Consider the following 27239-nt stretch of genomic DNA (forward strand, 5'->3'; position numbering starts at 1 on the left):
CAGGGGTACCAGAGGTGGACGACAGGGTACCCGTGGTGCCAAGGCCGCTCGGGCAGTTGCCTATTTGCCCTCAGGTAACGCCGCAGCCGCTCCCACTCAGTCGTGAGGCCATGTCCCATGGTTCGCCGGTTGGGGGAAGGCTGGCGCAGCATCTTGTAGAGTGGCAAGCCATTACTTCAGATGTGTGGGTTCTGGAGATCATAACCCACGGCTACTGTCTTCCCTTTTGGCACAGGCATCGCGACAATCCACCGGGGAACCTCTCTTTGCAGAGTCCGGATCCGCTCCTTGCGCAGGAAATTCATGCCCTGCTGGAGAAAGGCGCCATAGAACTGGTGCCTGTAGCGGAGAGGAACAAGGGATGGTATTCCCCTTATTTTTTGATTTCGAAGAAAGACGGGGGATTGAGACCCATCATGGACTTGCGCGGTTTGAACAAACTCCTCAGGAAGGACAAGTTCAAGATGGTTACTCTCTCTCAAGTCCTCCAGGCCCTTCAGCTTCAGGACTGGTTGGTGTCACTCGACCTCAAGGATGCTTACTTCCATGTGCCGATCCATCCCAAGCACAAGAAGTACCTGAGGTTCGCGGTTGGCGACTCGCACTTTCAGTTTCGGGTCCTGCCGTTCGGATTGACCTCCGCCCCGAGGGTTTTCACCAAGCTCATGGTGGTGGTGGCAGCACATCTCAGGCAAGGGGGGATTCACGTCTACCCCTACCTGGACGATTGGTTGATCAGGGGGAGCTCTCCCAAGCAAGTCCTGGATCATCTGTCCGTCACCTGCCGCTCCCTTCACAGGCTCGGCTTCTCCCTCAATTTAAAGAAGTCCCATTTGACGCCAACACAGCGGCTCCAGTACATCGGAGTGGTGCTCGACACTTCCCTGGGGCAGTGTTTTCCTCCCCCGGTGAGGGCTCTTCACATTCAGCAGATGGTGCACAAGTTTCAGCATGCCCAGACACTCCCTGCGTTCGAGTTCTTGAGGTTGCTCGGCCTCATGGCATCCTGCATTCTTCTGGTGCCAGAGGCTCGCCTGCGGATGAGATCTTTGCAGTGGGCACTCAAGACGCAATGGTCGCAGTCCTCCGGCAGGATGTCGGACCCGGTTCAGGTGCCGCCCTCGGTCGCCCGGGATCTTCTGTGGTGGGCCGTCGAAGGCAACTTGATGAAGGGGGCTCCATTTTGGCTTCCCTGGCCGGAGGTGACGATCGTGACGGATGCATCCCTCACGGGATGGGGAGCTCATGCCAACGGGCTGACAGTCAGCGGTCGTTGGTCTCCGTCGGAGTCCAGACTCCATATCAATCTTTTGGAGCTGAGGGCCATCAGGCTAGCCCTGAAGGCTTTTCTGCCGACTGTGCGAGGAAAGAGTGTCCTGATCCTGACGGACAATACAGTGGCCATGCACTACCTCAACAAAAAGGGGGGGGCAGGGTCACTTCCTCTGTGCAGGGAGGCGATGCAGCTCGAGTTCTGGGCCATCCAGCAGGAAGTTTCGATCTCGGCAGTTCATCTGGCCGGAGACGAGAACGTGACGGCGGACGCTCTGAGCAGGCAGAGCGCAATCTCTCACGAGTGGGAGGTGGCTCAGGAGATTCTCCTGGAGATCTTCGCCCTTTGGGGGACCCCTCAAGTGGATCTCTTCGCCTCCAGTGTCAACCGGAAGTGCGAAAGGTTTTGCTCGCGGGAATTTCCTCCAAAAGGAGCCTTAGGAGACGCGTTCATGGTGGAGTGGCCATTCCCGCTGCTGTACGCGTTTCCTCCAGTCCCCGTCATCCCGCAAGTGCTGCGGAGGTTACGGAAGTTCGGTTCCCGGATGATCCTAATTGCCCCGGCGTGGGCTAGGAGGACGTGGTACCCGGACCTTCTCGACTTATCCATCTGCCCTACACGTCGTCTTCCCTACCGAGACGATCTGCTCTCACGGGAGGGGGTCAGGTTCTCCATCCAGAGGTCAGATCCCTCGACCTTCACGCTTGGCTTCTGAAAGGTTGAGGTATAAGGATTGGGACCTCCCTGAGGACGTGATGGAGGTGTTGCTTTCGGCCCGAAGGCCAGCAACAAAGTCTCTGTACCGTTGCCGTTGGCGTAAGTTCTGCGACTGGTGCAGAGTTCAGAATGTGGATCCTTTTGCATGTGACATCCCCATGGTTCTGTCCTTTTTACTTTCTTTGGCCCACAGGGGCTTGCAAGTGGGTACCGTTAAAGGTTACCTGGCGGCGCTGTCCATCTTTAAGCGCTCGTCTGAAGAGTGTTCTTACTTTAAAATCCCTTTGATTTCACAGTTTCTGAAAGGGCTCACTAATGTGTTCCCTCCGTCACCTTTCCTGGTGCCCGGTTGGGATTTAAACCTTGTTAAGTTTCTTATGGGTGCTCCGTTTGAGCCTTTACATTCTTGCCCTTTGAGGCTGTTAACTCTGAAAACTGTGTTTTTAGTTGCGGTTACTTCCGCTCGCAGAGTGAGTGAGTTACAGGCACTTTCAGTTAAGCCTCCCTTCACTGTATTTCACAAGGACAGGGTTGTCCTTAGAGTTCGTCCTTCTTTTCTTCCGAAGGTAGTGACGGAATTTCATTTGGCCCAGAAGGTTGTTCTTCCGGCATTCTATCCTCCTCCGCATCCTGGTAAGGAAGAGGAGAGGCTCCATAGTCTTGATCCTAGGAGAGCTTTAAGCTTTTATGTTTCACGCATGTCCCGGGTCAGAGTGGACGATCAACTCTTTATTGGTTACGCTGGAAAGCGTTTGGGGCAAGCTGTGACGAAACAGACTTTGTCTCGCTGGATTATTTTGGCCATCTCGGAGTGCTACCGCTTGGCGGGTAAGGACCCACCGGCTGGCTTGCGGGCCCATTCTACCAGGGGTATGGCTGCGTCTACTGCCCTGCAGAGGGGTGTTCCTGTTCGCAACATCTGTGATGCAGCCACCTGGGCTTCAGTACATACATTTGTACGTCACTATTCCCTCGATTCCATCCGAGCACAGGATCTGGCCTTTGGCAAGGCGGTCCTTTGCTCTGCAATTTGATTGGCTATTCTAAATCTTGATTCTAAATTCTTTCCCTCCTCCTTGCTCTGGTACTGCTTTGGGAGTCTGTCATAGATATGGAATACGTCGGAGGACCCAATCCCCTCGAAGAACAAGTTACTTTCTTACCTGGTAACGTTCTTTCGATGGGATGGTCCGACGACGTATTCCATATCGCTCCCGCCCTGCCTTCCCCGCTGCAGAATTTCTTTTGCGATTGCAGCTTACGTTCCGCAAGGCTTTGTGTCTGACTGGCAGTTGACTAGTGTCACACGTTCTGGGGGAAAAAACTACAACTGAGGCTACGGGCGTCGTGCGTCCTACTTATCACATCGGATGACGTCGGAGGAGGCCCTCGACGACGGCGCATCGACGTCATCGACGCAGACGCCGAAAAAAGTTTCCGAAGCAGCACAGCTGTGGTGATTACATGTCATAGATATGGAATACGTCGTCGGACCATCCCATCGAAAGAACGTTACCAGGTAAGAAAGTAACTTGTTCTTTTCGTACTGTACAATGCTATGTGATGCCACTTCCTGTTTTGTCAACGGGTGAAAGGTCGTGTTCCATCGCTTCCCGCGATATCACTTCAGGGTGGGGTCAAATGACATCACTTCCTGTGATGTCATCAGGGGGTCAAGGGTCGTGTGATGTCACTTACGCTACCCCTGGCATTTTGTGAAATGACGTCCCTGATCTATACTCATCTTCAGTTTTATTCCCTTTTATTGCCTTTAAATGCTGTACTCACCTCTGCGTTCTCTTTGCTCACTGGGTATTCATCTCTTTGCTTCCCCTAAGCCTATTTGTGCTCCTTCTCGATGCTGCTCATTTTCTCTTCTTGCTCTTAAACTTTGGAACGTTCTGCCACCTGATATCAGAACTCGTCAAATTTTCCATTCTGTTTAAAAGCCCACCTTTTGGCCTCTCTCTCCTCTATTTAAGGCTCTCTATTTATTGATTATCTACTTCTTGTCATCAATTCATATTTATGTATCGTTGCTTGTAAAAATGATGTGCAACGCTTTGTTGAAAGCTCTATATAAATCTCATTAAAATACAAATACAATTAATTGATCTGTTAGCGTGGTGATCTTCTGTGGTGATAAGCCCAGAGGTGGTGGGCCCACCCTGTAGGTAACAACCAGCCTCCCAACTTAAGGGCCCAAACAAAGCGAGGGTCCCTTAACGAGGGTGGCAGGGCGTTACCCACAGGGTGGGCCCAGTCACTGACTCCCTTATCGCCATTAGCACCCGTGTAGTGTGCTAAATGGTTTACATTTATTTCTCGGAGAGAAAATACTTCACCAGCATGGCCGCCAGGGAATTGGAAGGCAGGGCTCTATAAAGAGCCCCTCTTCCATTTCCATGGCGCCCACTAAGGGAAAGGAGCTGCGGCGGCAAATTCCTGGCGCCGCAATCAGGTAAGTGAGATGGAGGAGGGAGAGGGAACAAAAAAAACAGGGTTGGCGGGGGAAGATGGCGGGCGGGAGAGCCAGCCATCAGGTGGCTTGGAATGCAGGCTTTTACTGAAAGATTGAAGAATATCGAGGCTTAATACAACATAATAGAAATACGCCAGTCACAAGTCCAAAGATACCATGTACATTTATTAACAGGCACCTGTCTGGCTCTCAACACCCTGCAATGTGTGCAAGCAGACACCGTGAGATGAGATAGTGCTGGATATTTCAAATACACGTACATTTATACAGATTTCCCACAATCCTGGACACATCGTCCAGCCCCTCTTCGTGTCATACATTTACCTAGGGTTCATGGCCTATCCACATAACTAAGTCTTGCTTAAAGATCTTTGAATAGTTTGTTGTTTTCCTTTAAACATTTCACATGTTTTCCAAACATAAGACACAAAGTCGTTATTTGTCTATCATTTGTTCCTGAGTTTAAAGTCAGCTTAGTTTCAAGGAGAGAAAACAAAGATTACTGCAGAAAAGCATGTACAACTATTTGTTATTTTACTGTGCTGTTTGAACGGGGAAGGCACTGTTGGAACAGATGTATCTAAATTACTGATTAGTACGGCTTTTGTTTAACGCCAAGGTTTCTCAGTGTACGACAAACAATCCACTTTAGCAGCTTCAACATTCCTATCTACGTTGACATCATGGAAACAGTACAAAGTTAATTCTGCTCTGCTGGAGCCAAAAACACAATTCTAAACATGGGACAGAAAGCAAGAGGCGATCAAAATGGCGGATAACTCAAAATGGCGGCGTAGTCAGCCTGTTTCAGGTCCATTCAATGCAATTTATAGTGCGAGGCTAATGTTCTTAGGCCAATGTTTACTATCAGGCAGTATTCATGCAAAATATGCTTTTACATCACTAGTAGCATCAGCCCACGTTCCTAGCAATCTGATTGGCTGGCTCCCCCGCCCAGGGTGCTAATGTAGAATACATGCTTTCTAGTTATTGAGTGGTTCAGGGTCTCTGTTCACTGTTAGTGTTGTTTTTCTTTTTTATTAGCAGATTTAATGTTTCTGCAAACATGAATAAGAGCTAATGAGCTTATGTAAGGTTGGCATCATGGAAGGAGACACAGACAACAAAGGATTCCATTTTTACCACTTTTGTTAACTCAAATGTCAGGATGGTGTAACGCCTAATTATGCCTTATTCTAAGGTGGGATTTCCCTACCTAAAGTAAACTAAGGATTGTCTATGATATGGCATTTATAATGCGCCTATACACAAGTGTTTGAAGGCGCGATGAGGCAAGGGAGGGGGAACAGAGGGAAGACGGACAACGATCCTACAAGGCCAGGTGTCATTCAGATTGCGCATGTGCATGGGAAGGGGAAGGAGAAGTGCAGGGCAAGGGGGAAGAGGACAGTGCAGTACACGGGATAAGAAAATAAAAACAATAAGTAATGGTACTGCCAGCAGGTGTCAAGTGCTGGTAGTGGGATTGTAGGGCTACAGAAAACAGTCCCCAAGAGCGGGGTTGCCGGGAAGGCAGTGCAGGCGTGCGACTGGTGGGGGAGGGAATCTGGCCCCGAGATCAGAGGGTGGCCAGGTGACAAGTGCAATTTCAGTGTCAGCCAGGAAGTCAGCAAGGGAGAGGAGGAGAAAAAGCAGACGCAAAGAGAAAGGTTTTGAGGTGCTTCCGGAACTGAAGATGATTCTCAAGTTGCAGGGAGGCTGTTCCAGAGGGAGGCCCCAGCCGGAGAAAGAGATCTGCCACCAACTCGATACTTGGAGAAGCGACTGACCCTGAGGGAGTTTTTGATATTGATATTTTTTTTCTATCGCACTCGTACACAAGTGTTTCAGAGCACGACAAGGCAAGGGAGGGGAACATGGGAGAACAAAACAGCGATCTTACTAGGCCCAGTGACATTGAGAATGCGCAAGTGCATGGGAGAGGGGGAGGCGAAAAGTGCATGAAAGGGGGGAGAAGTGGAAAGTGCGAAGCAGAGGAGAAACGGGTAAATAATAAATAAAAGGCAACAAACAGTGGTAGTGCAGCCAGCAATTTGCAAGTGCAAGGTTTAAGGCAGCAGGCAGGGAAGGTCTGAAGTGCAGGGATAAAAAGGGGGGGCTGTATGGGTACAGATACAGACCCCAGTGCAAGGGGTGCCCCGGAGGCAGTGCGGGAGGGTGGCAGGATGAGCAGGAATCTGGGCCGGAGGACAGAGGGTGGCCAGGTGCACGGTGCCAAGAGCGAACAGATCAGCAGGGGAGAGGGGGAGCGAAGGCAGAAGAAAAGAGGAAGGTCTTGAGGTGCTTCCAGAACCAGAGATGGTTCTCCAAGTTTTAGAGTGGCAGGGAGGCTGTTCCAGAGGGAGGCCCCAGCCGAAAACCGAGATCTACCCCCAGCTTGTTTCTTTGAAAAACGACTGACCCTGAGTGAGTTAGAGGGAGAGGAGTGAAGAGCGTGAGAGGGGAGGTATTTGCGGAGGGATAGCTGAAGGTATTTTGGACCCAGGCCCCAGAAAGCCTTGTGGACAATGCAGAGGGTTTTGAATTGAATCCTTGCATCCACTGGGAGCCAATGGAGAGATTTCCGAGCTGGAGAGATTCGATCCCAGTGCTTGAGGCCAAGGACAAGTCTTGCAGTCCTGTTCTGGATTAGTTGCAGAGGGCGGAGAGTAGAGGCTGGTAGATTTAGAAAGAAGCTGTTACAGTAGTCCAACCTAGAGAGAACCAGAGGTTGGGATACCATGAGCTTCTGGAGGAAGGAGAGGAAAGGCAGAGTACCTCTGAGGAGGTGCAGTAGGAAGTTTGACTTTTTAGAGACCTCAGAGATGTGGGCGGAGAAGGAAAGGGTGGAGTCAAAGATGACCCCCGAGGTTCTTAGCCTCGAAGGTGGGGGTAGGAGGAGGGCCAAGGGAAGCCGGCCAGAGAGTGGAAAGGATGGTGAAGGTGTGCCGATGAGGAGGATCTTTGTCTTGCTGGCATTCAGACAAAGATCATTGGCGGCACACCAATCTTGAATGGCAGTTAGGCAATCAGAGATGAGAGAGGGAGGGGAGGTGGCGAGAGTAGCCTGAAAATGAGTTGTCGTCAGCGTAACACTGGAAATTTGAGCAGGAAATGGCAATGCAGTGGGCGAGAGTTGCCAGGTATTGGTTGAAAAGCCAGGATGAGAGGTTAGATCCCTGGGGAACACCACAGGTGGAGATGAAGATAGATGATAGGAAGGACCCAAGTTGGACCTGGGAAGGTCGATCATAGAGGAAAGAGGTCAGCCAGGCCAGAGTCTGATCAGTGATACCCAGGTTTTCATGGAGACGGTTGAACAGGTGGTTGACCGTGTGGAAGGCAGAAGAGAGATAGAGGAGGATGAGGACAGAAGGAATGTTAGAGTCAAGGTTGGAGAGCAGATCTTCACGGATTTTCAGAAGAGCAGTTTCCGTGCTTCTGGCAGCTCTGAAGCCAGACTGCTGGGCATAGAGACAGCCAACAGAATTAGAATGAAGGTTAAGCTGTGAGATGGCCAACTTTTCCAGGAGTTTGCCCAGAAAGGTAGTAATGGAAATTGAGCGATAGTTAGCTGGACAACAAGGATCAGCTGTGGGTTTCTTGAGAAGAGGATGCACAAGGGAGTGCTTCAGAGGGGAGAGGAAGGATCTTGAGGCAAAGGAGTGGTTGCAAAAATCGGCAAAGGCCGGAGCGAGGGTGTCAATGTGGTCCTTGATGGTTTTAGAGGAACAGGGATGAACCTGTTATGACGAGGCTTTCATAGATCAGACTTGTCTAGCAACCTCGTCAGGGGAGAAAAAAGGAAAGGATGAGAAGGATGGTGGGGGGTGGCAAAAGGAGGGTCAGCAAGCACAGATGGAGAAGGGAGAGGAGGGGTGGAGGTGGAGAGGGTGGACAGGATTTCCTGGGTTTTTTAAATGAAGTGAGAGGCAAGGGCATTGCAAAGATCCTGGGAGGCAACATGAGGGGTAGAGACTGCAGCAGGGTTGGCCAGCTCCTTGCAGATTTTAAAGAGTTTGCCCGAGTTGTTAGATGGTGCAAAGACATGAGCTTGAATGTGGACTCTCTTCTTGGTGACGACAGGGATTCTTTATTGCCTTTGTAGCAGGCGACAGGCCTGTTTGTCAGAGGATGAACAGGAAGCCCTGCATTTCCTCTCAGCCGCCCTATAGTTACGTTTAAGTGTAGCTAGGTCAGAGTCATACCAGGAATTGCACTTGGCTTTGGAAATGGATCCTCATTACAGGGGCAAGAGCATCAAGAGTATCAGAAATTGAAGAGTATAGCACAGACAGGGCTGTGTCAGGATGTGAGACAGCCAGAGGTGGAGAGGGGTGGGGAGAGAAAGTGGCAGCAAAAGCCTCAACTGACACACGCTTCATGGGCTGGATGTCTGAGAAGGTAGGTGGCAGTGCTGGTGTATGCTTGACTTGGGGGGGAAGATGGGGAGAGATTAGAGGAGAGGAGGGAGTGATCGCTCCAGGAGAGAAGAGTGGTGAGAGGGAGGTCAGAGGAGATCAAGACATCAAGTGTGCCTTGCAGAGTGAGTCGGGCCAGAGGTGAGGATGGACAGGTAAAGAGAGTCGCAGAGGTCACGGAAGAGTACAGAGGAGGAACAAGGAAAGTCTAAATGTATATTGAGGTCACGGAGGAGGAGGAGTTAAGTGGTAGAGGCCAGGAGGGAGGAGGAGAGGCAGATGAGCAAAGAGCTCGAGAAGGAAGGTATTTAGGAAGAGATAGTTGAAGGTATTGAGGCCCCAAGTCCCAGAAGGACTTGTGGACGATGCAGAGGGTTTTGTACTTGATCCTCGCAGCCACTGGGAGTCAGTGCAGAGATTTCAGTCCTGGAGAGATACGATCCCTGGGCTTGAGGCCAAGGACAAGTCTCGCAGTCCTGTTCTGAATCAGTTGCAGTGGGCGTAGAGTAGAAGCATGCAGATTTAGAAAGAGGCTGTTGCAATAGTCCAGCCTAGAGAGAACCACAGCTCTGGAGACAGTGAGCTTCTGGGGGAAGGAGAGGAAAGGAAGAATACCTCTGAGGAGGTGCAGCTGGTAGTGTGACTTCTTAAAGACGTCAGAGATGTGAGGAGAGAAGGAGAGTATAGAGTCGAAGATGACCCCAAGGTTTTTAGCCTTGTAGGTTGGAACAGGAAGAGGGCCAGGAGAGGCCGACCAGAGAGCTACTGGGAAGAAGGGAGCGGGTGTGCTGATGAGGAGAATCTCAGTCTTACTGGCATTAAGGCAGAGGTTATTGGCGGCACACCATTCCTGAGTAGCAGACAGACCGAGATGAAGGAAGTAGAGGAGGAGGCTGAGGGTAGCCTGAAGATGAGCTGGGTCTCATCTGTATAGCACTGAAAGTTGGGGCAGAGAGCTGCTATGTGGTGGGCCAGAAGTGCCAGGTATTGGTTGAACAGCCAGGGAGAGAGGTTAGACCCCTGGGGGACACCACAGGTAGAGAAAAAAGAGAGCAGAGAGGAAGGACCCCAGTTGGACTTGGGAGGGTCAGTCGGAGAGGAAAGAAGTCAGCCACGCCAGAGCCTGACCAGTGATACCAAGGTTATCACGGAGACGGTTGAGCAGGATGGCATGGTTGACAGTGTCAAAGGCAGAAGAGAGATTAAGCAGGATGAGGACGCAAGGGGTGTTAGAGTCAAGGTTGGAGAGCAGGTCTTCACAGATGTTCAGGAGAGCGGTTTCCGTGCTTCTGGCAACTTTGAAGCCAGACTGATGGTCATGAAGACAACCAACAGATTCAGTGTGGAGAATAAGCTGGGAGATGGCCAGTTTCTCCAAGAGCTTGCCCAGGAAGGGAGTGATGGAGATTGGGTGATAGTTAGCCAGGCAGGAGGGGTCGGCAGAGTGTTTCTTAAGAAGGGGTGCACAAGGGAGTGCTTCAGGGGGGATGGGAAGATTCCAGTGGCGAAGAAGTGATTGCACAAATCAGCCAGGGCAGGACCCAGGGAGTTGATGTGGTCCTTGATAGTTTTGCAGGAACAGGGGTGAACCTGTTTCGACGGGACTGTCATAGATTGGACTTGTCTAGAAACCTTGTCTGCGGAGAACAGGGGAAAGGCGCAAAACAAAATATCTATCTGTGTCCAAACCTATGCTTGCCCTCACAATAAATTAAGCAAAAATATGCAAGGATGCTGATCTTAACAAAATAGTGCTCACACTGCATCCAAAGTTCAGCGTTCTTCTCCAGGCAATTCATCACATAAAGGAGTTCCAAACAGTTCACCAAAATGGAATCGGTTCTTCTCATTGGTGTTTCCCTGCCCCTTGTTTCAAAATTAGTTCATATAGCAAAGGCAGTTCCCTTTTGAAATGATTCACAAAACAAAGGTGATGCTGGAAATGCATCGGAGGGACAGGGCCTCCGTACCCTTGTCATTTACTGCTTTTATCATGTGTTCTGTCGCGTTTTCCATGCAGGAGTTCATGTGGGACTCTCGCCTTTGATTTTGGTGAACAGACCCATGGGATACCCTTATGGCACCCATGGGTAGTGGTGCAACCCTGTGCCCCTAGTGTATGTTTTTGGGCACCTGTGTGTGACTCACAGAGCAGGGTACGGGCTGGTGGCAGCTCCATGCTGAATTGACTGGTTCCTGAGCGTCCTCCATTTTGGGATGCCCAAGCCCTGTCATTGGAATCGATAGATTCCTGATGGAGACAAAATGGCCCCCGTTGTCTCTTGCCTTCCATCGCCTGTTACCTTGATCTTCCCAAAGTACCAGGAAGCCCTGACTCTGTCCCTTCCCCCTGACTGGCTGTTGGGTGGAAGTTCCATATATGGTAGTGTGGGGAAGTGCTGACCAGACTGGCTGGAGCCTTCCCAACAACCGTATGTTGTGGGTACGCCTGTGGGTGGGACCTGGGTGAATGGAGTGTGTGACGAATACGCATTCTATGCTGTGGGTGTCTAGTATCTGTTGGTTGACACAATGATTGAGACAGCCCTGCCCGAAACCGGTATGAATGCAGTGTGGCGTGTTGAATGGCTTGGTACTTGTCCCAATACACATAACTTGTGAGTGTCTGGAGAGAAGTGAATGGCTTGAATGCACTGTGTGCCTGATCGGCTGCCTGCCTGCATGAATGCCCTTAGTTGTGATTGGATCCTTGAGTATGACCCAGCGGAATGAATGGGAGATCAACCGTATATCTGGGGACCTCTCACTGCTAGGAATCGTGTTCGGGAGCTGAAGTCCACTACGACGAGTAACTGAAGCTTGACCTTGAAGCCCTGCTGGACGAGAAGAATTGCTGTTGCTCTCCTTCACAATCTGAAAGCTGCTGTGCCTCCAAGGACCGACCCAGAGAGGACCTGGTAAGGCGCCCTTTTCCTGAGCTACGAGGGACCATCGTGCACCAGCAGATCTTTGCCAAAGCTCCCTGGTAGACAGACCTTCGACAGGCTGCCGACCCGAGAAGGGGACCACCGCAGAATCACAAGAAGCGCCCGGACTGTTGTCCGCCACTGTCGACGACCGACATCGCCGAGTGGAGCCGCTGTGCTCCCGTTTGCCTGAGAGCTTCATTGATCCAAGGACGCTCCCGTCCGCATCTTCACCGCTGTATCCTGCTGGAGAAGGCTTGACTGTCGACGCGCCGAAGAGCATCCGCCGGTCTGTTTCCCGGCACCCAAAGACCACAGAGACGCCGACGACTCGACACCCTTGTTGGGCCACAGTTCTTCAAACTCTTGCGGTCCAGAACTATTGACACTGAGGTTCCCCACACGCCCCTTCCTTGCAGGATGTTTACGCTTCCCCGTCAACGAGCACCGCTAGGAACAACGCGGCCACTTCACCGTCGTAGCTGAACCTGTTCTCCGTCGGACGTTCGACGACCCGTGACTCCTGCCTTAAAGGGAGGGCACTCAAGAAGGGCCGTCGATTCGCCGACGAGGAACGCTACAACGCCAGGCACTTTGGGGTTGCAGACCTATTGGGATGTCTAGTGTGAGCAATATATGGACTGGGCTTGGATCTGTATTCTACAGGTTACCCAGGTGGGGGGGGGATCTCCACACAGAACTGTGTTTAATGGTGGTGACCAGTATTCTGCCAATTGTTCAACCATCTTGCTTTACTTCCTCTCTCTCTTGCTGGTTTCCTCTTTATTGATCTGTGTGACATTTTGACCGTATATTTGATGCACTTTAATGAGATCTAATAATCGTTGTGGTACTTTAGAACTGTATATATTTGCCATTGTTGATTTCCTGAGGACAAAGTGAGTTATTGTGGTATTGTGTATATACCTTTGAATATTAATTATATAAAGTCTGTGTTTTAACAGATACAGTGTGCGGACCTTCCTTTGTGGGTGCTTGGGGACTACACTTACTTAAGAACCAGCCCGCATCACCTCCTGAGAAGCTAGGCCTTGATTGCTCCTCCATTGCTACCACAATAGAGAATCTTGGCTGGGGTCCTCTGTGCCTCTCCTCTTCCATATAGAGAGCGGAAGTACAGACTCCCCCCCCCCACCCCCCACCGGTGTCTTTACACTCTCGTTGAACAGTTCTTTAATTCAAAACTTCATGCTTTTAACTACAGGTTGCAAAAGGCCTTGCTTCTCTGGTAATGCTGAATTCACATTCAAACTTATTGACGTTTGATTGCATGTTCCATAGTTCTTTTCAACAAAACGATATTGAGGTTCCCTTCCCCATGATGATAAGCAGCTTAAACAAAAAGAAAGGCACTGGCGTTCCCTTCCCCACACTTTTAACAGGTTTCTGTAATTTTACATAGTCTCTTTGTTGTCAACTCTAGTCCAGAAACGTCATTTAAGTATTCATAATTAAAATATTCTTTATTTCATAGCAACACGGTTGCTTTCATTATTCTGCAGCCCTTTTTGTATGCGTCCTCCTTCCACGGAGGCGCACAATCACTGTAGTATCATTCTCAGGTACAATTGAAAGTTAGTTAAGGATTCAGACACTTACGACAAAGTATTGCCTGTAACTCATTCAAATATGCGACTACTTCGCTACTTTATATTTCAGGATTTCACAGTTCAACAATGCAATAGCCTCAGGGGAAAGCTTGCAGTGCGGGTTAGACTGGGGATTGACTTCAGTGCACTCACGGTGCTCCGCTGTGGGCTTCTTCAGATTCTGCTCGCCAACAATCAGGCTTCAGGCAATCAGGGGTTTCTCTCCTACCCTTATGACAGTCCCGCACCTCGGTAGTGCCGTGGAAAAACGAGCATTCGCTGAACTCATAAAAGGGACTGGAAGAAGAAAAATGTCTGTTGCATTTCCTTCAACGAAATCTTAAAGCTGTTGAGTCTGTCGAGGACTGATCTGAGAGAGGAACTGGCTAGGATACCTCTCCCCGAGCTACGAGGGACCATCGTGCAAAACCTGCTGCTCTTCATCGAGGTACCATGGAAGCCAGTCCCAAAAGGCTGTCGACCGGAGAAGGGTGTCCACCGAGAATCCTGAAGAGAAGGCCATCTAAGTCCATTGCCGTCGACCAGGGTTCAGAAGATTCCGTGACCGCTGTAAGCCAGTTGTATCGTGTTGACCAGAAGCTCCACCTTTGCCTAAGAACATTTGAATGAGGGCTCCCTTGCCATCACCGTCAACCACTTTGTCCCGCCGGAGAAAGTCAAGGTCATTAGCCACCGAGGAAAGTCCACCGATGGGTTTCCCACCACCAGAAGCCGACAAAGATGTCCCGGGGACACTGAAGATCTGAGTTCCAGCCTGTGGTGCTCCTTGTCGCCGAAGCTAACCCAAGGTACGTGCTGTGGCTGCAGCACCGACAGGCCAAAGGACCGCCGAAGCAACTCCTGACTCCCGCTCAAGGGCCTACGTCCATCACTGAGTCTTATTTGCAGCACCAAACACTTTGCCTCGTTTTCCCAGGACTTTCACGAACGATCGTTTAAGAACACTACAAAGGTCGAAGCTGCTGTATCGCCGTCAGGGTGCCACTTCTCTTTGAGCATCTTGACACCCAGTGGCTCATGCTTTAAAGTGAGTACACCCTCGAGGGATTCCATCAATGAACTGTCGAAGAAACTCTTCCAATCCAGGTACATTGGGGTGGTTGAATTATTTGGCTAGGAAAGCAGACTTATTAAGCATTTATGGGCTGGGCTTGCTAATAGATTTATTACAGGTTGCCCAGGTGGGGGTGGGGGAATCCCTACTCAGAAGTGTGTCTCCATATCTAGAGAAAGCATTCTGCCATTGCCTAACCTTAACCTGCCTTCCTTAATATGTATGTTGATGCACCTTGCTGTATGATTTGTATGCTCCATTATAATTGCCAGCAGTTGATGCATTTTAAAGGAATCTATGTGGTACCAAATAGAAACTGTATATATTTGTCATTTTAGAATTACCAAAGTACAAAGTGTGTTATTGAATTGTGAAATGATACCCCCACAAAAAGAGCACAAACACAGGCGGTAAAAAAAAGTCCTTCCCATTAGTTGAAGGGAAGGCGGAAAGTGATGAGGTATCTATGGTAGGGAGGCTGTATCTATCATAAACACTGCAGAATTAAGTAATTTTGCAGATTTACTCATATAAAGTACCATATTACAGACAATTCCATTTATTATGCACATATGACCCCTTGCATATCAGCGTTCACACACCTATATATATTTGCTCCTGCATTCACAGGAGACCGTCCTATCCACATAGTAACATCCAAACACTAAGATATCAACTCTTCTAATACCATACAAGTGCTTAAACCAGTGGCAGAAGTTCACCCAAAAAAGTTGTGGAACTAGGTCGACGGCGGGGTTCAGGGGTGGCCTGGAGGCAGATGGGGACGGCCTGGAGGCAGATGGGGACGGCATAGGCAGGAGCGAGCAAGGTGCAACACATGTTTCAAGGGGTTTTGGATGTGCCAGGTTGACAGCCAAGAGTGTGGATCAGGTAACAGAAGGATGTCCTCTTCATTTTTCTTCATTCATTTCTTTCAGTGGGTTAGTCAGTTGGAACACTTTATAGATGTCTGCATGAAATTAATTGCCTCTACTTGCTAATCTTAACGCTGCTGGAACACATACTTAACACCTACTTGAACAGCTCCTTCAATAGGGGCGTACCACTACAAAAATGTGTGCTGGCATGAATATCATTTGGTAATTTCATATAACGCCTGGATCCCAAGACTGAAAATCTTTTATCACCTCTGGTCTGACAGTCTGAGGAATGAATAGTCTGTGGTCCTGGAGTATCCCACAGGAGTGCATTACAGTAGTCCAAGTGACTAGTCACTAAGACTCCTACTTTAACCTCCATTTGTCCAGTTGAATAAAGGGGCAAATCCAAAGTAGCCACCTGATGTTAAAATACATAACTGTGGAAATGGCATGGAACTTTATCAACTGTAACATCTAAGTATTTAAGCTGAGGTGATAACTTGTTTTCCAAAAATCAGGAGAGATGGAGTGTTTTGCCAGAGATAATTTCTTTTTTTAAATTTACATTGTAACAAGAACATTATCAAACAAATCCACAAAAATTACATATTCCAATGCACCGGCCGGCCCCACCGCCGCCTTCCCTACCTGAGGTAATATGCAATCTCCTGCATCAGTATAGCATTAAGAATCTTTCCCAAATGGCTCTAAACAATTTAGTTTCATTCTGCATCCTATACATCACCCTCTCCATCAAGGACACCCTGTGCATCATTTCTTAATATTAGCGGAACCTCCTCCAGCTTCGGATAGTTGTGATGAAGCCAGATAAGTTCATCCAGGCTGAGATGTCATTCACGCTATGAATGTAAGGAGAAACAAATGTCATGTGTTAACTTCAAAAACAACCTTTCTGCCGGAATGGTGGAAATGGTTTTAAATAGTTATGGAACCGTTAACACTCTGGTGTGAGGCTGGTGACTACTCGGTGCTGTCACAGCTTTCAGGTATGGCTTGCAACATTTGCTGCAACTGCATGCGCATCACCACGGTAGGCAGGGGACCAGCCCAGCCCAGCTCAGTGTTCTAAGCAGTGCTTTAAGTGGGAGGCAATATTCAGGGCCAAGGGGGCTCTAGTTAGGGGTCATGGCCTAAGTTATGTTATGTTGATTTATACCGCGCACCGCTAGCACCCGAGGGCAGTCTACAGATGCTCAACTAGGGGTGGGATACCACCCAACCCTGCTTAGGACACCCATAGGTAGAGCCCCCAATCACTTGTGAGGGCGGGGGGGGGGACTGGCAAATGCTTTGCTCCCAGACCCAAACAGGAGGGCTGGGGCACACTGGTGTCATATCTTTGATGCACCCGTCCTCTCCTATGTGTTCCTGAATATTGGGGTCTGAGCACTGCTTGCAGGCAGCTTGTGGGGTGTCGGTGTCTGTGATTAGGAAACAAAAGGAGAGGCCGGGCGTGCCAATGGTATGATACCAGTGCACCCCAGCTCTCCTGTTTCACAATGAGAGGAGCAACCCCCCCCCGCAGGCAGCCCTTTCATTTAAGGAGCCATGCAGCGGTTAGCTCCTCTCACTAAGAAACAGAAGGACCGCTGGGGTGCCTGGCCTCTCCCTTGTTTCTTAGAGTGAGCAGCCAGCCCCAGCAGACAGCCCTTTCACTGAAAGTGCTACATGGTTTAAGGGCTGTATACAGGTGTAGGAGCTTCTGATTAGAAAAAAGGAGTGGCATTGTACGATGCCCGTATGTGCTTGTGCATATGTGAATAAATGTGTGAGAGTCGGTAAATGCATTCATATTTTTTTTCATTTTTCCTGCAGAACAAGGGTAAACATACCAATCGGACAAACACAATAATGCATATCTGACCTTAGATACTGGTGCTTATTTTACACACAGGGGGGTCACTTATATTTGCATTTATGTGCAAACAGGTTCCTTCCACGCAATTGTTTTCATTTGCACCACGAAGAGCTAAAGGGGGATGTTAGGCAGAATTATATGCAGTACCCTTTGGGAACACCACACACAATTAAGACTACAAGTGACGGTACAATTTCACCTTTGGTACAAGCCTGTACTACACAGTTAAAGTGGTCACGATGGCTGAGCAGCCAGACTCATCTCAAGAGTAAGTGAGCAGTATCAAATAGTTACACAAAGGAATGCAATTACTATGATTCAGGCAAACACTGACTCAAGGTTTTCAAGTAAAAAAATATACATTTATTTCACTCTTCAGTTGTATAACATTACATTATTATATTATAAGCAGTCTAAAATTCGCACTCTCAGTACACCACACCACTTCCCTTAAATTCCAGACAAGTTAAGCTCACAAAATGAAGTGGGAGCAAAATGGCACTCCAGCAATTTAAAAGGGAGGGAAAGACAAAGTTATTAGAAATTAAATCAAACCAACAGGTCGTACTCAGGGCAATTGAACAAGAGGAACTACATAGATGGAATCAGGTAGAAAAGACTTAGGGCCAAAGTCAATGGGTCAGAAGTCTTTTGCTCAAGATCACACAGTTCAGGATAGTTAGCGGTAAAGTTTGTGGCACAGTTTCAGGACGAGGTTGGTTGATGGAAAGTTAGTTCAAAGAGAAGGACAAGCCCTCGGATTGGAGAAAGATTTCAAACACTTTCACTGCGGTTGAACGAAGCGAGCAACCGGAATTGCACAGTACCTTAAAACGGAGAGGAAGCTGTAGCTGAGGCGCCCGTTCCTGGTAGTTCCTGCAGGCTCACGGTTCCTGACGCGACTGTCGGACTGACAAGAAGTAGGAAGACTGGAGGGTCCTGCGCTACCCTGCTATTCTGTGCAGAATCCTGCAAAACGACAGCGAACAAAGGAATCCTCTCCGGTTTGGCGCGCAGAGAAAAACACGAGAAAGACTTTAACAAAAAGAAATGGCGAATAAGCCCACCTGGAGCCAAAATAAAATGTATTTGCTCAAGTGGGTTTATGTTCGAGGCTAATATAATAGCCTTAAACAATACCATGGTTATATAAGATAACCGCGGTAGAAACGTTAGGGTAGTTACCACTGCCACCAGCCAAGTCTTAATGTAAAGTTAGCGAAACAATGCTCCAAGAGACACAGACAAAAAGGGATAAGAGTTAACCCTTTCCAATACTCCATGTAAGACGGGGTTTACTGGGTCTGTGGTTAAAAGTGACTAAAATAAAGTTAATGGCAACTTGACCTTTTCTGGGGGACAGTAGTCAGCCCCAGAAAATGGACTCAGTGGGAAGTCTCAAAAGACAACCCTGTGTCACTGCACTGAAGGTGCTCTATAACGCACATAAAAAATGTGAGGCCATGGAGTAGATGAGGCTCCAGTGCTCAAGATCACACAAAAAGTGGAAATACACACAGCAAACCACATGTAAGAGTGGGAAAAAAGGCCCACATTCTTACCAGGTGAAGAAAAAAAAATCCTAGAAATCCAGCAAAGCTGCTGAGGGACTCATTTAGGTAAGGGAAATCAGCCATTTATGAGAATTCTCCCTAACGGGGGAGGTGTAAATAGCAGGCAAAATCACTTGGATTCCTCCCTTTTGCACTAAGCAGTGCAAATATAGTAAACAATGTGTTCATGTATTCCAGGCAGCGTTTATAATTTAAAAAGCAGGCAGCTTCCATAGGAATCCATTGGTTTTGTCTGCATGAAATGTTCATCCTGACATTAAAGCAAGTGGTTTCTGGAGGCGGAGGAGAAAAGGGAGCTGGAAAGGTAACGCGCGTTCTGTGCCCCACCTCTCTTCAAAAACCAGAAAAATGGACCCTTGGAAAACAAGCCTAGCTGCATTTTCTCAGAACACTGGAAGGGGTACTGGAACATGCAGGGGCGGTGCCAGGCATGCCCCCCCCCAGCCCCACTTTCAAGCAGCAGGCATCACTCTGCTGTTACGCCCAGCCCGTAGAACCGGTCACATTTCTCACCTCAGAGTGGTGTATTTACCTCAGCAAATACACCGCTCTCTGAGTTTAGAAAACAGACATTGAAGTTAAGTTAGAGGCAGAAGACAGAGGCCTGCCCAAGGTATTTCAGTAGACCCCCTCCCACTTATGCTGTAGCTAAAGGCTTAACTGCTGGCTCAGTGTTTACATGGCCCATGCTTTCAATAATTAGCATTAACTAAACAAAAGTGTATTTCTGTGCATACAGGGATTGTATGAAGGCATGCATGCATGCATGTATGAATGTATGCATGCATGCATGCGAGGAAGTGTGTAAGTGGGTGCATGTTTGTATGCTAGGTGTCTGCAAGTGCACACCTATGAATGAATGCATTGTGAATGGTGTTCAAGGGTATGACTCGCGCGTGTTAATGAGCGCACAGTCTAAATGTTATGGGTGCTCCAGTGAATGACAGATCAGCTGCTTGGGTGTGTGACCGGTGGGTGAATGTGTCTGAAGGTGTCTATATCTCTGTGTGTATGCACGCTGGGGCCTGGCGAGGGGCATGGGAGCATGAACATATTTTGACAACAGCATGGCATGTTTTACTGCTGTTTTTGGGCAAAGGAAAGCCAAGTTGAGTGTGTTTATGTGATGGTGGGGTTGGAGTGGGGGTGGGGGGGGTAATACTAGTGTTAGGTGTCTCTGCCCTTGCTGTCTGCTGGAGCATTCCTTGGTGGTTCATTTGTCTGGTTCTGCGCGAGGCGATGGCATGTCTCTGTGACTGTCTAGTGATCTGTGGGGGCAGGGGGGTGAGGGCCTCCCCCTCACCAGGTTGAGATCACTTAAGTTTTGGGGGTGCTTTTTGTTTCAGTGGGATCTGCCTGCCATCACCTTCCTTAGCTCCTGGGGTGCGGTCTCCTCCCTCCGAGTCCTAAGCGCTCCCTGCCGTGTTGGGTGCTAGTTAATGATTAATGCTCCTCATCTGCAGCTAAGGTCCCTGTTCCTTGGGTTTTGGCTAGCATAGGGGTTTGGCTTGGGAGAAGGTATATCCTGGGCTTCCTCTCTCTCCTGCTACTACTTGCCACGTGCTTTTGTTTGTGGCGTGTTCTATTCCCATTGGTGTCTGTTAGTTGATTCCGTCTGGTTCTGAGGTGAAGAGTCATGTTTTGAGTAGTTTCCTGAATTTTAGGTGGTCCTTTGTATGGCGTATTTATTTTGGAAGGGTGTTCCAAGTTTTTGCTGCCAGGTGGAAGACTGAGGCCCCCCAGGTTTTTTTCTTGTGTATGGTTTTGGTTCCAGACGGATGTCGTTGCTTCATCTGAGTGTTCTTGTCGGTTGGTTGATTTATTTATTTATTTTGTAGCAATTCTTCTCCTTGGCCGTGCATTGCTCTGTGCGTTATGCATATCATTTTGAACGTGATTCATTGTTTGGTTGGCACCTAGTGTAGCATTTTTAGCGCTGGGGTGATGTGGTCCCTTTGTGATAGTTTAAGGAGGAGTCTGGCTGCTGTGTTTTGGATACGTTGCAGTTTCTTCAGCAGGTGTTCCGGCATTCCGAGGTAGAGGCTCTTTGCGTAGTCCAGAGACAGGGTGTTTACACCCCGTGACCTTTTGGTCCAGGAAGTTTACTCCAGCAGAACTCAATTATGCCGTTACTGACAAAGAATTGCTCGAGGTTAAGGACGCCTTGTCGGAATGGAGACACTACCTGCTTGGGGCCAAACACACCATTATAACGGATCACCGAAATCTACAATATTTACGCTCTGCAAAGGCGCAGTCATCCCGGTAACTCCGGTGGGCCCTTTTCCTGTCAGAATACGACTTTGTGATTACATACCGGCCCGGAATTGAGAACGGCAAGGCTGATGCCCTCTATCGCATAGTTAAGGGCGAAGACGCTTACATCACCCCTGACCTAGTACATATAATTCCTGGCCACAAGATTCTGGGGCTTTGTGGGAGACCTTGACGTCACTGGATACTCTCCAACAAACAATTAAAAATAGCCTATCAGAAGATGAAAAGCAGGCCTAGGGCAAAAAAAGTAAAAGTTTACTGTGCACAATGGTCTGCCTTACCATCAAGATCATTTATTCCTCCCAACTCGTGCTCTCCAAGAGGAAATTATAGACAGTTACCATAACTCTCCTTTGGAAGCCCATCCGGGAATTGCGAAAACCCTTGAGAAGGTCAAGAAACATTACTGGTGGGCGACGTGGTGAGAAGATGTGGTTGAATTCATGAATTCTTGTGGGGGTTTGTGCTCAATACAAAGCATCCAGACAGAAACCGGCTGGTCTATTACAACCCATGGCGATACCACCTGCACCTTGGTATACCATATCGAGGGACTTCATCACGGATCTACCTTCAAGTTCTGGGTACAATACCATACTAGTGGTGGTTGACCTCTTCTCTAAAATGGCCCATTTTATAGCATTAAAAGGAATTCCTTCGGCATCAACATTAGCACAGGTCTTCCTTGAGCGCATCGTAAGAATACATGGATTCCCATCTGTGATCATTCCGGACAGGGGAAGTCAATTTGTGTCTCATTTCTGGAAGAAATGTTGCGTGCGTTCTGGCAGGGACCGACATCCGATTGTCAACCAGCCACCATCCCCAAACCGATGGCCAGACAGAACACGCTAACCAGACCCTCGAACAGTGTCTTGGCTGTCTATTACATCATACCAATCAAGCTCGGACAGAAATCTTGTGGATGGCTGAATATGCCGATAATAACTCAATCCATGCTTCTACACAGCAGACCCCCTTTTATACCTTGTATGGCCGAAATCCATGAACCTCGGTGTTCGACCCACTGGAAGCAATTGAAATGCCCGCAGTAAAAATGTTGCATGAGCAAATAACTTGAGCGGCACAAGAAGCAACCAGACATTTGCAGACAGTCAAGGCTACACAAGAGGTATGCAGACCAGCATCGCAGGAAAGCTCCGGATTACCAAGTAGGGGATTCCGTGTGGTTGGTGACTAAATATATAGCCCTGAAAGGGCCCAAAAAGTTTCAGCCAAAATACATGGCCCGTTTACCATCGAAAAGGCAATCAATGCGGGAGCCATGAAACTAACCTTACCATCCAACATGCAAATTCACCCAGTATTTCACGTCTCATTATTAAAACCTGTACACCCTGGCATTCAAGTCCAAGTTCCTCAGGCACCAATTGTGGTCGAAGGAGAAGAACCTGAATACGAAGTAAAATGTATCATGGACTCTAAAATCGTAAAGAAGACCCTGTACTATTTGATATACTGGAAAGGGCATGGACCCCAAGATGGGTCATGGGAACCTAGTGAAAACATCCATGCCCCTCGATTGCTACGCAGATTCCACCGAGATAACCCTACCAAACCAGGGGCAGGAAGTATACCGTTAGAAGGGGCCTTGAGGGGGAAGACTGTCACATATACTGGAGAGCAGGCAGGGGCAAGTTTGGTTAGAGCCTGGCAGACTAGACCTGCCTTGCAGGCATGCAGCTCTCCTTTTCCACCCTCTCACAATCAGGTACACATTACAGTTGGCCCTGGCCCCTTTGGGGGAATCTGAATGGTTCAGCCACACTTCCTGTACACCCAAGATGTCCCCTGGCCGTCTTTCTGTGAATCCAGTAGCACGCTCTAGCCTCTAGGCGTGGTTGGCTGTATAAGCCATGCCCAAAAGCAGACCCGTGCTTCGTGTTGCATTCTGTAGCTTCAAGCAACATGCTCACCGCGATCCTCAAACTACCTTGGCTTCCACTCCAGATTCTCCGCACGCACGTTCCTGAACTCAGCTTCTAGGAGAAAAGGAAACACAAGGACAATACCTGTAAGCGCTCACACTTGGATCCGACTCCTGGCTCCTTCTTGCAAGCGCGCACGCAATCTACAGCACCACTTACGCGATCTTCTTGGGAACTTCTGAGCAGCATTCCAATTTCTTGTGCACGTCCTCTCTCAACAAACTCTTCAGAATAAACCTGTGGGGAGAGAGAGAATAAGGATTAGATTAGCATCTTTCTCACGCGCAGAACTCGCTGTGATTTAAGAATACGCAGCGATCATGCGGAATAGCCAGAAAACCTACCTTCAGATACTCACCTTTTTACGAGCTGAGAACAGCACCAGATTCAGTGAAGCAACTGGAATCTGAATTTGCCTGCTACATCTCCGCTGGGTGAAGAAACACAGTGAGTGGCAGAACAGAGACTTACCAGACCCTGGGTCGGGAGAAGTACTGATTGGTGGGTTCCAGATACACAGCACCCCTGCCTAGTTGAAGATGGATAGTTCACCTAATTAATCTCTAAGGTGAACCATACTCTGATATTTCACCATCAGAGTACACACAAGGGGAGGAGGGACAAAGAGGGTTCCGGGTCCAAATCCAGGTAGATTAAGCATCTTACCTCTCTATTACCAGGTACCTGCAGTACAACGCTACTAATCCCGGGAAAGCAGGTAAGGGGTCCAGAAGGCTTAGTCGCTCCCGCAGAGACCTATGTGAGTGACTGGGCCCCTCCTGCGGGGACCCAACAAAAGGCCAAGCACCGCCAGTCCACTGCCAGCGAGAGCGCCGTTGCAGCGGGCTCCTCGGCGGCCTGGGCGCGTCCGACGTCTCTGGCTACTTCGGTCAGCGCTCAGGATCTTCGTCCAAGAAGAATTTGGTCCATCCAGGCAAACTCAAGGTGGCCCTGGACATGGCCAAGGAGAAGGCCAAAGGGGACCTGTGCTGACAAGCCCCCTAAGGAGAAGACCACGCAGGACAAGGCATCCAGGACGACCAAGAAGGCCAAGCAGGACAACAGACCGGTCCTGACCGTGAAGGCCCAGGTACACCCGACTAAGGCCCCGGCTTCCATCGAGGTGGTGGTGGCGGTATCCCTTTCGAAGGCCGCTGAGGCGGACCTGCAGGGCGCTTTTCCGAAGGCAAGAGTGTTCCTCCTTGCCAGGAGGGAGTTTTCATTCCAGCCCATTGAGAAGACCCCGTAGAAGATGATGCCGGTCATCACCCCGAGACTGTCCCTAGTGGACTTGAAGAAAGGTGGGGAAGGCACGGAGGTCCTCCAGAGCACAGATATCTCCTCAGAGGAGGAGCCCCTCTACCATCAGACGATCCAGTAGGGCAATGGCGACGAGGGAAACGTCGGGGTCGCGCCCTACGATGAGGGCTCTGACAAGGGTGACGATGAAGGTGGTGACGACGAAGATACCATTGATGAAGGTGACTGAGAGCTTCAGGATGATGAGGGCCTGGGCTCTCTTCCTGTACCCCAGCTGCCTATTTACCCTCCGCCTCACCTGCCCCCTAGAGACCTCTCAGTGGACATTCTCTGTACTCTGCATATACTGGTATCCGAGATACAGAAGAGGATGCTGGCTACGCGGATGGCCCCGGTAATGGCCAACCCTCTGACAACTGGGGAACCGCCGGCCAAGAAGAGGAAGAGGCACCCATTTCCTCCTTGCCACCCTTCGCCATCCTCTCCTCCCCCGAGGGATGAGACGGATCTTGACATAGCGACGACGACGGGCACGGATGACAACGATGGGATGGGGGACCTCCAGTCTCCTCCGCCCAGATCCTCCCCGCCACATGAGATAGGCTCGTTCTATGCGATGATCTCCAGAGCTTCGGAGCTCTTCCAACCTGCGCCAGAGGAGGAGGGCGGCTTTTTATACCGTGTTGTGAGGCGAAGAGAAATAGCATCCTTTCAGTCCCACTCTTGGATGACATTTGGGACGAAGGCCTGTCACTCATGAAGAACCCTTCTACGGCCCCAGCGAAGAGGGACTGTCTAGAGAAGAAATACAGGGTTCAGGACTCTGCGTCCAAGTGCTTTCAGACCCAACTGTCACCGGACTCACTGATCTCTGCAGCGACCAAGAAGTAGTAGTCAATCGCTTCATCTTTGGCAGCGTGCTCCTCTCCTGACAGCAAGGGGAAGAAGTTTGATGCTACGGAACGAGTTATCTACTCTGCAGCAACAACCATCAAGGCCGCCAACGCCCTCGCTATCGTAGCGTGCTATGACCAAGAGCTCTGGTTCAAGCTCGCGCCCCTTCTGGACTTCCTCCCGACGACAAGAGGTCGGAGGTGTTGGAAATTCTGCAAGAAGGCGAGGTGGCGTTGATCCACGCTGGTGGCCACGGACATTGCCAATGCAGTGTACCACCAGATGGGCAATGGTGTCTGCCTTCGTCACCATGGCTGGCTCAGGGCCACCAACTATCGACAGGAGGTCCAGACGAGGGTTTTGGACATACCCTTTGATGGAGACAATCTTTTTGGGAAGGCTGTAGATGAGTCTCTACAATCCATCAAGGCGGACATGGAGATGGCACGTGCCGTGGGCATGCTACAGCAGCACCGGCCCTCCTTTCCATCCTCAGGAGGCAAGTCTCCCTGTTCTTCCAAGGGTTACGGTGGGGGCTCCTTTTCTTACCACCAACCCTCCCGCTCCTTGGCCCAAGAGACCAACAGGGGCCGCTCCAAGGCCCTCGGAGGAGGACGTCGTCGCCTGGGACCCCAAGGCACCGGTGGGAGGCCGGCTGGCGAACTTGGGCAGCATGTGGAAGACCATCTGCATCGACACTCTGTGGAATTCCAACGGAAATGTCCCCAAATACCACTGGTGGCCCGACAGGAACACCACGTCCCTCAGCTACTGCTGGAGGTTCAGGCCATGCTAAAGAAAGGGGCGATAGAGCTTGTTCCAAAGCGACTCCAGGGCTCCGGAGTGTATTCAAGGTACTTCCTCATGAGAAAGAAGACCGGGGGCTGGAGGCCCATTCTCGACCTACGACTAAACAAATACATCAGTTCCCAGAAGTTCTGAATGGTCACTCTTCAACACCTGCTCGGACAGCTAGAAGAGGCAGACTTTGTCGTTGTTGGACCTGGAGGATGCGTACTTCCACATCCCAATTCACAAGGGACCCCACAAGTTTCTGTGCTTTGTCGTTCAGGGAAAGCATTACCAATTCAAGGCCCTTCCCTTCGGATTGAAGTCGGCGCCCAAAGTCGTCTTCAAGTGCCTGGTGCCCGTGGCGGCCCATCTGGAACTGCAAGGGATTCACATCTACCCTTACTTGGATGACTGGCTCATCCGGGCCAGCTCAAGGAGCATTGGCATCGACCATACGGCACGGACCATCCGCTTACTGACGGATCTGGGGTTCTCTGTGAATTATGCAAAGTCCTGTTTGACTCCATGGCAGGACGAGCTATTCCTGGGATCCCGGCTCAACACGGTGTGTAATGCCTGGTGTCACCATCGGAGGAGAGAGAGGCGGCCATCCTGGGCAAGGTGGAACGGCTGCTCACTCTGGAGATCACCACAGTGAGGGCCAACAAGTCCCTGCTCCATCCGACTCTGCAGGCTACGGATGCGGCCACTGCAGGAGTTCCTCGACGCCGTTGTATTCAGGTGTCCGGAAGCTTCCAGGACAAGATCACTCTCGACAAGGGGTTCCATCTGGCGATAAGGTGGTATGGCGTTCACTCATCTGACCGGAGGCGCGGATTTACAGGCCCCACCACATCAGGAGACGTTAACGATGGACGCCCTTCTGGAAGGATGGGGCGCCCACACAGGATGTCTTCACGCCAGAGGCCTGTGGCTGCCAGAGGAAAAGACGTTGCATATCAATGTTCTGGAGCTACAAGCGGTGTTTTGGGCCCTCAAATCGTTCCTGCCGTCCTTCAAGGGCATGGTGGTGCGGGTTTTTACAGACAATACCACCACAATGTTTTACATCAGAAAGCGTGGGGGCACCAGATCCCCAGCGCTCTCCAAAGAAGTGCAGGATTTATGGCATTGGGCTGTCGCTCAGGAGATGTTCCTCATCCCGTTTCATCTGGCAGGAGTCAAGAACACGGTTGCTGACTCTCTGAGCAGGGAACTTTGCTTGTGG

At 49.8% G+C, this 27239-nt stretch overlaps 1 protein-coding gene across 1 annotated transcript in view; it reads left to right on the forward strand.

Moving 5' to 3' along the window:
- The window catches only part of TTC21B (tetratricopeptide repeat domain 21B), a 1345192-nt gene that overhangs the window by 464347 nt on the left and 853606 nt on the right, over positions 1-27239 (forward strand). The gene's annotated exons all lie outside the window — the stretch shown is intronic.

This window comes from Ambystoma mexicanum, chromosome 9 (assembly GCF_040938575.1).
Source record: "Ambystoma mexicanum isolate Mex_15411 chromosome 9, UKY_AmexF1_1, whole genome shotgun sequence".
NCBI classification, from domain to species: domain Eukaryota; kingdom Metazoa; phylum Chordata; class Amphibia; order Caudata; family Ambystomatidae; genus Ambystoma; species Ambystoma mexicanum.